We start from the raw sequence: 8,874 nt of genomic DNA, 5'->3' as shown, positions 1-8,874 counted from the left end.
GTGCCGTTCCAGGTCTTATGACATGTTCTGTTCATACCTTTAGTTTTGAGTTCTAATTATTCTTCTTCCTTTGTTCATTTTGGATTTGTTTTCTTCCCATGACTTACCTTTGTTTGCTGATCCTCCTTCAATATAAATGCTCCTTTGTTTACTTTGTTCTCAGTCGTACGCTTGTGCTGTTTTTTACTTATCGTGCAGTGCTGCATTTACAACAACCATCTTGTTTCTTTCAATGTGTTCCATAGCAGCGTCTCTGTTTTGTTTTTTGTTTTTTTATTATGTTATTAAAATAATTCCTTAATTATATTTACTGCTGCCTGAAAGCTTGTATTATGTATCACTCTTTTATTCATTCAGCTGCGGCCGAGAGGGGAAATCCTTCATTTGTGGTGGCTTTCTGAGCTCACTTGTTGTTCACAAAGCGTTTCTGCTTTCTACTTTTGTTGAGCATGTTTTTTCATCTAGACACACGCAGAAACCTCACAGTTACATCGTTTCTGCTCAGGCAGAAAAGTACATTGAGGCCCGACGTGTGACATCGGCTTTTAAATATGTGTGTGTGTGTGTGTGTGTTCTCTGTTCATAAGGGCAGACTCCTAAATGCCAGTGCTGAATTATTTATCAAGGCGACACCTTTGAGAGATGACAGTGATTGGGGATTAAGAAAGATGAGTGGGACGATGGAGAGGCTGGAGAAGACGGCTGCTAAAGAAATATCATGCACACACAGTCACTTAGGTCATGCAACCAAAATGTCTTATTAGCACATTAACAGATCAGTGAAATGGTCTCTCTAATACTAACACATAGACGTTCCTCTTAACTTATCAAAAATTACTTATTCGTCTAAATGTTTCCTATTGTAGTGTCACAGAAATAACTGGAGGTAAAATAACGTAACTGTGATCAGCTTGCAGTTTAAACATTTCTAACAATACATGCATTCAACTTTTGGAAGACGAATGTGAGTAGTAACTGCAGAACACTGGTTTTTATTTAAAGACAGTGCGGTTTCAGATACATGGCAGTTGTTGGTCATGTGACTGAAATACAAGGGACCCTCTAAATAAAGGAGAAATAGACTGGACATATGAATTTTACTTTATGCTGTTATGGACTTTGGGCTTAGCTTTATCGCTCTTTAGTCTGATTATTTCAGCAAGTCACTTATCAGCTCCTCTAGTTTTTTGTCAGCCTCTTTCCAAGTTATCTGCTTCCTGGTTTGTGTTCATTAAAACAATATTTCTTTGCATTTGACTCCACTGCAAACATCATTCATGACATTTTTACAACTTTAAAAAAAACATTTTTTTTCCTACATTAATAAATGTGATCAAGAGGTAATAATCTACATAAAATGAAAACATCTGCACAAAAAAAATGTAGCATTGTCCTTTAAAATGCATCACAGCCTATTGTTGAAAAGAAGAAGTGCCTAATCAGTGAACCGGGAAGCAGGGAAGTGGTTTACGGCAAACCTCATTAAGCAAAAGTAACAAAACGGGAATGGTAGGGTAAACAAAACCTTCCTGAGCATGAACTGGACAAGACTGCACAAACAAGGAGACGAGGATCAATGTGAATCTGATCAAGAACAACCTGGAGGTATATTTACACTGAGTAATTAACTCTGAGTAAGTGTGAAAATGAATAAACAATGACCTGTAGGCTCGGAAAAGCAGAAGAAAATACAAACAGAAACAAGGTAGCAATGCTAAGACAATGCAAAGAAGGATTGATGAAAATAGATCCATATTCTCTTTTTTTATTATTATTTATTGTCAAGTGACATTTGGGAGAGTTTCAATCTATACACCTTAGATTTTATTGGAAATATGCAAATCTAGATGCCACACTGTTTCTTTCTTTCTCACTTCAGTACAATTCAGTTTATTGAACAAATTCATTTCACAGCAAAAGTCACTGCAAGGCAAATGTAGAGAAATGCATAGTCAATTCAGTAAGTCTTAATCAGTCAAAATCAATGACACATTTTGACTCAACATCGCTCCTCTGTTAACCTTTTAACAATGTTTTTATTGTCATGGTACAGAGCAGTAGCTTCTGCAATTAGCTCAGCAGATGTGCATTTCCACCAGGTGTTTGCTAATTTCTGCTGGCTAGTCTGCGGTTGCTAACCGAGGGAGATTCGAGGGAGATTCTCAGTGCTCTGCATCTCGGAGGCGGTGTTCAGTCCCCATGAGCGGTTTGCACAGCTGAATGGTTCCCATGGGAGATAAAAGAATTCCTCAAACATGCACGAAAGAAGCAACACAACTCTCCAGGTATGTTTTTGATGAGAGAATAACTTTATAACATGATGTAAACGTCCAAAAAGTTGATTTTACATAATACAGCCCCCTTAACTTTGCTACAACCCCTAATATTGAGCATTTAACAGTTGCTTATGCATTTCAGTATTGTATTTAACAAAAAGAAACCTTCAGCAATGACTCGTTCAAGCAGGAAGTAGTCAACAGGGAGAGACGTGAATAAATATTGAAACATAGATGAGAAGGGTGCTTAACTTGCATGAGTCTGATTTTGCTTGGGCGACCTTGCTTTCATAGAAATTAACAATTAATTCAGAAATTTTGTGTCGTATTAGATTCTCTACGCACCCGCTTACGAAACAACATATCATCATTTACTTATGATTATAAGAAAAATAATATGGCAGAACATTAGATGAACTGGATGTGAGACAGCAAAATAAAAAGGAAGCAAAGACACGCTGACCCACTTCATGAGGGATGTGCCACTTTAAAGAGGATGTAAGCTGAGGTTGGGTAGTCCACCAAGGAGCTCCAGGCACAAAGTAATTATCTGTGCGTGTGTGTGTGTGTGTGTGTGTGGGTGTGTGTGTGTGTGTGTGTGTGTGTCAGACTCATAATGACTTATTGCCTCTCAAACTAGGTGGATGGGTGGCCAGCGGGGTAGGTCATCTCTCTCAACTTTTTGCAGCTATGCTCTCTTGTCACAATATCTGGATGTACAAAACTCAGAGTCCAAGCAGATTTTACTATGTACTGTGTGGCTTCACAATTTGAGGCTTTCACTTTTCCCCATGTTAAATGTTGTGATATAATCATGTAAAGATCATGTAGCATAACTTTGAACCAGGTTTAAATGCTTAGCTGCTCTTTAGCTAAACTGTTGCTGCCTCCTGGTCCAGCGTGGATTTACTCATGAAGTGGTTTCACAATCCACAATTGAGCATAGTCTCTAATTTAATGCAACATTCTTAAGAAGCAGAGAGACTGGACCTCATTAGTTCATAAAGTTATTTTTGTTTTAAGTTATCAAGTTAACAACATACCTAATTATTGGAAGCATGAACATCTTCCTGGTTTGAATCCTCAGCAGGATGTGACCATGTAAATCCTGCATTGCCTCCAGTGTTTCAAGATGAGATGTATCATTTCTAATAATCAGCCTCTGTGAACTTTTCTTCTCAAGTCATTTTTTTTTTCTTTTTACTGTCTATTCTTGTGTTTTATCTAAACATAATTCATGGCTGGAAAACAGGAAATACCCTAGTTTTACTACTGCAGCATAATGAATAATCCCATGACTCTCTAAGACTTTTCTGTTTTATGTATAACGTCATACAACCTGGTGCTTGGCATCTTCACATTCATGACATGAAACACATGCTGGAACTCTCCAGAATCCCTCGCTGTGCCTAATTCAGTTTCACAACCACAATGTCAGATAGTGGCAGAGTGGGTTTCCAGCAATTGAAACAAAAATCAGAGCTTGATAATGGCTGACCTAGGATGCAGTTGTGTCAATATGTTTATCCAGTATTTGACCAACCATGTGCGGCAGTGCACACACACACACACACACACACACACACACACCCACACACACACACACACACACACACACACACACACACACACACACACACACACACACACACACAAATGCTTTATGCAAGTGCTTGAGATTTATTTATATCCTTTTCTCTAAACACCATGGAAAAAAGTCCATTAAGTTCCATCAAGTACACAGCGTCTTGACCAACTGAAATTTTACAATGTTCCTCCTCCATACTTACCCTTTCTCCCACATTTCTCTCTCCGTTGCTGGGGTTACAGTCGGCCCTGACATGGCTCCTGGCCAGTCAAGCTTTGTTCTACAGATGGCCTCTGTCCTCTTTCATTTGGTGCTTCTACTCCTATCTGCCTCCCATGATCCCCCATCATGTGCAGCTGCACGCCAGCCATCATGTGTTACTAGTTATGCTAATTTGAATGTTTTAATAAATTTACTCACACATGCAAGTGCTCTATCTCCACAAGCCTATTCTTCCATTTGTAAATATTCTTTGGCAGTGCTTATGTGCACTTGCTGTTTATGGACATGTGGTAAAGAACAGGATGTGGGCCTGGAGAGAAAGATGCAAAAGCTGAGTAGCAAGAAAGCAGCGGCTGAAGGAGTTTCAGACTGTGCCTGAAACACAGTTTGTGTTTCTTCATTCAAACAAAGAAACTGTATTTCTTCATTACCAGAAACTCCAATCAAACGTTTTTATTATAATTTTATTAAATTATGTTTCCTGATATCAGTAGCAGTATTACTAAAATATGGAAAAGAGAAAAAGGTCAATTACTGTATTTGTGGCAAAATTCCAATGAATTGAAATTGTTTACTGGTGGAAACTTAAACTGAGTGTGCAATTTCTATAGAAGACCACTTTGTCATCCTTTCCCGAGAAGTCTTTCAAGAGTATGCTACTGTGCATCCATAAAAAGATGATCCAAACCAGTCTGGTTCCTCAAGTGTCAACAGATGTTCACAAGCTCAGCCAGCAAAGCATTTCCTTCTGCAAATGGCCCGACTTCGTCTGCTTCTCAACTCTGTTTCACTGTCTCTCAGTCTGCTACACTCCACTTTCGATGCATTCAAGTGCTGTGAAAGGTAGCCTCATTTTGTAGGTTAATAAGGGAGCTAGAGTGGACCTATAATTAACATGGAGGGAGGAAACCACATAAGAAGGCCCTTTGGCTGTCCCAGAGTTTTGTCCCTGTAGACTGACTGGCCCTTTTTTTCTGCAAGACAGCTTCAATGTGGCCTCAATAAGAAAACAGGGTCTAAACTGAATGTGCCACAGCTACATGCATCCATTAAAATCACTCCTACTGTGAAGGAGGAATAAAAGTTGTACTGATCTTTAAAAGACACAAAGTTTCAAATTGTAAAAAGTTGAAGCAGGAATAAGATATTGTTCTTTTCTGCACATTTACAGTGAAAGTAAAGACAGAAAAATAAAACATCCATAAATAATACCCATTTGCTATTACATTTGATTAATTCCTCAGATGGTAATTAAGTTCTACAGAAAATGGTTATTCAATGTCATTGTCATGAAAACCCAGGTGTAACAGATAGTAAAGCTTTAAAATATGTACTAAGCTAATGTTTTAAAGAAAGAATAAGTCATGTAAATATAGCTAAAACTATAGAACAAAAAAAAGAGAACAATGTAATAACCAGTTTTGTCCTTATGATCCAAAATAAGGTTGTTGCACAGCAGACCTGTTAAGCTGGCACAGGGGAGTCACCATAAAGCTGAAATGACGTGTGTGTGTGTGTGCGTGTGCGTGTGTGTGTGTGCGTGTGTGTGTGTGTGTGTGTGTGTGTGTGTATAAGAGAGAGCCAGCACATCAAAACAAACAGCTCAGGACATAAACTCTGCCATCAGTCTTGGGATTCCAAGCCTGGCAAATGTGTCCTCATATGGCACACTCTCTGTGTTAAAAGACTGATGTGTTCTTCCACAAAAACAACTGAAGATCCATGGATATAACTCAAAGATAACAGCGTGTGGAGAAAAAAAACAAAAAAAAACAAAGTCGAAGTATCTCATTGATAAAAGAGCCTTCATGAAAAACGCTGAGATTATGGTTCTCACAAGCAATATGCAGTAGGTGTGTGTTTAGAGGCTCAGCCTGAAAGCTTCTCTTTGACTCCTTGAAACACCCTTATTGTTCTGACTACAAATATCTGCCTTCTACAACCATGACGCTTGTCCTCACAAAACATTTGCCTTGTCCAAGTGGAGGAGTGCCGATGTTAAAAGTATCAGCTTTGGTACAGGTGCCTCTTATGTTGATTTGCACTTTTCACTGGGAAGTTGAGAGGTTTGACCTTTGATGGCTCCTTCTGAGGATTCTTACCAACTTCCTTTCTTCTCAGCAAGAGTTCAAGTTTGATGACTGGAACCTGGACATTATTAGACGTTCCAACAGGACAACGATGATGAGCATTGTTTTTATGTGAAGCGATATAACATAAAAACATAAAAACAAACATGTGCTCATAAACTTTATTTTTCTAAAAACCCCTCAGTTTTTCCCCCTTGCTTGAAAATTAGACCATCAAAAATAATGTCATTATTAAAAGCACAAATTTCAATGACATTCCTGCCCAGGAACTTTGTATCAAAGCTTTTGATCTGTATAGAATCGTGAAAAAGAAAAAATGGAAATGCATACCCTACACCACCTTTGCACAATTATGTTGTTGTTGTTGTTTTTTTATGATATGACATCTTTTCCTCTATATATTTATTTTGTAACACATAAATCAATGTTCCTACACATATGGATGAACAGCAGTTTGAACATTTACACTGTAAATTATAAGTATGGCTGAATGTGTGTGACTGGGTGTTGGCACAGACTGCCTACACCGATGAGAGACTTTATGGATTAGTTCAGGCATTTATTATTCACTATAATTTAATCTTGAGGAAGCAGCTGTTGTTAGGCCACAAGCACAATCATCTCTCACAATTGGTTATCTTTTTTTTTTCCCCTTTCCTCCCTTTTGTGCTTTGTTCCTTCCATTTCTTGCCAAAGTGCATTCCTGTGTGCTAGCATGTAATGAACCTAAGAAAGTGAAGGTAAAAAAAATAAATAAATAAAAATGCTGGACACATCTGCAAGGTCAGCTCCGTCTATAAAAAACAGAAGAGCCAACACAACAACTGGCGAAGTACTTAATGATGCCTCATCCGTTTGGTGTTTTCTGTACTGAACAGATTCAGCTCAGTTAGCTGTCAGCCGTCATACTTTTATTTAGTTTTCCCTCAGCGCACATGACACAGAAACAAATGCATACATGTTTGACACTGTATGCATTGTCAAACACTGTATGCATTGTCAAACATGCATGCAGTGCATGTTGATGCCTCTTAATCAGCCAGAGGTATCAACAAATGATTGAGAGAGAATCAATCATGTGTGGGTGTTCAGTTGTTTTGGAGGAATGGAAAAGTCTGTGCCATTTCCTGAAATGTTCCTGCGTCATGCAGGTAGTAAAGCTATCTTTTAACACGACCGTACAGACTGCATGTGGCTTCATGTGTCCATAAAAAATAGACTGTTAAACAATGAGGGGTTCCTTTTGGTTGGGCTTTTTTTTTTTTTTCTGAAACAACACAGCTGGTGGATGAAAAACAAATTGTTAAACTGGGAATCAAACAGCAAACCACTGTCCCTAACAGTAATGTTTATACAAAACCTCCCAAAACAAATCACAATCAATATTGTCTGAATTAAATAAAGCAAATTAAAACCTGGCAAACTAAATATGCACATAAAAAACAAACTGCAGTGACTAGTCAAACAGTCTGAATTCATTTCAGTTCAATTCACTTATAAAGCACCAGTTCACAACAAATGTTGTCACGAGGCACTTTAAAAAAAAACATATTCAATTCAATCACGCATGCATTATAATAGATCCTATTATCAAAGAGTAACACAACCTCAGTTAATTAAATTAGTTTTATTCAAAGTAGTTTTTAAAACGTTTCTGTCTTAGAAAGCCCAACAGATTGTGTCAAGTCATTGACTTGTAGCATTCAGTCATCTTGGATAAGTTCACTGTGACGGCAGAAAATCATTTGGGTTTTATTGTTGACTTGACAGTAATCACTCATGCCGAGCATGCATGTAACAGCAGCAGAGAGGAAAAGCAGGAAGAAACCGCCAGGAGAACCTTGCTCAACACAAATGGGTTGTGGTCATCTGCCAAGACTGACTGGGGGTTTGAGAAGACAGAGGAGAAAAAAAGAAAAGGGAAACAAAAGCAGATTAACTGGTTTAGGATTATTATTTATGTTCATGACAGGGAAATGGAAGAAGAGTGATATGCCAGATCAGGTGTAGCTCCTGTAGAGAGAAAAATAAGTGAGAGAAAACAAAGTTCTCAGCTGAAATAATGGCAAGTAGTGCAAACTGAAGAGTGATGCAAGAAGGAAATGAGAAAAAGTTATCAGGTTGTCTCTATAGCACAATAACTACAGAGAGTTTTCTAAATAAACAAATCTTTTAATTTTACCAACATTTTGCTTCTGAGTGGAAGGGATGCTGATGTTTGGGAGTGGCCCAGCCACTTGTTGATTATATCTAGGAGCCAGGGTCATTTCTTGAACCTCTTGGTTCAATTTTAAACTCTTAAATCTTAATCAGCCAGAGGTATCAACAATTTTGAGCTAACCTGCAGTGTGGTGAATCAGTTTACACCCATACCACTTATCTTACACTGTTAGCAGAGTAAGAAGTTAAAATATAGTTAAAAGTTACAGTTTTATGTATTGTCTGTAAAACATAACAATGCCGTTTCATTTTTATAGATCACATTTAAGGCCACAAAGTGATATACACATTTGACACCTTGCAAATACTTGTATATGCCGTTTTGCTGCTTTTGAATTTAAGAAGTGATCTAAGGTGATGGAAATTGAGAACAGACTCTCTCTCTCTTTTTTTTTTTTTTTTTTTTTTTTTAATCCAAAAAAAAAAGGGCTTTTATATATTTTAAAAAAACCATATTAAAAATCTCCTTTTTGTGGGG

Source organism: Poecilia latipinna, unplaced genomic scaffold (assembly GCF_001443285.1).
Source record: "Poecilia latipinna isolate Pla-1442-1.1 unplaced genomic scaffold, P_latipinna-1.0 Scaffold4409, whole genome shotgun sequence".
In the NCBI taxonomy this organism is placed as follows: Eukaryota; Metazoa; Chordata; class Actinopteri; order Cyprinodontiformes; family Poeciliidae; genus Poecilia; species Poecilia latipinna.
Note: the sequence above shows the minus strand (reverse complement) of the source record.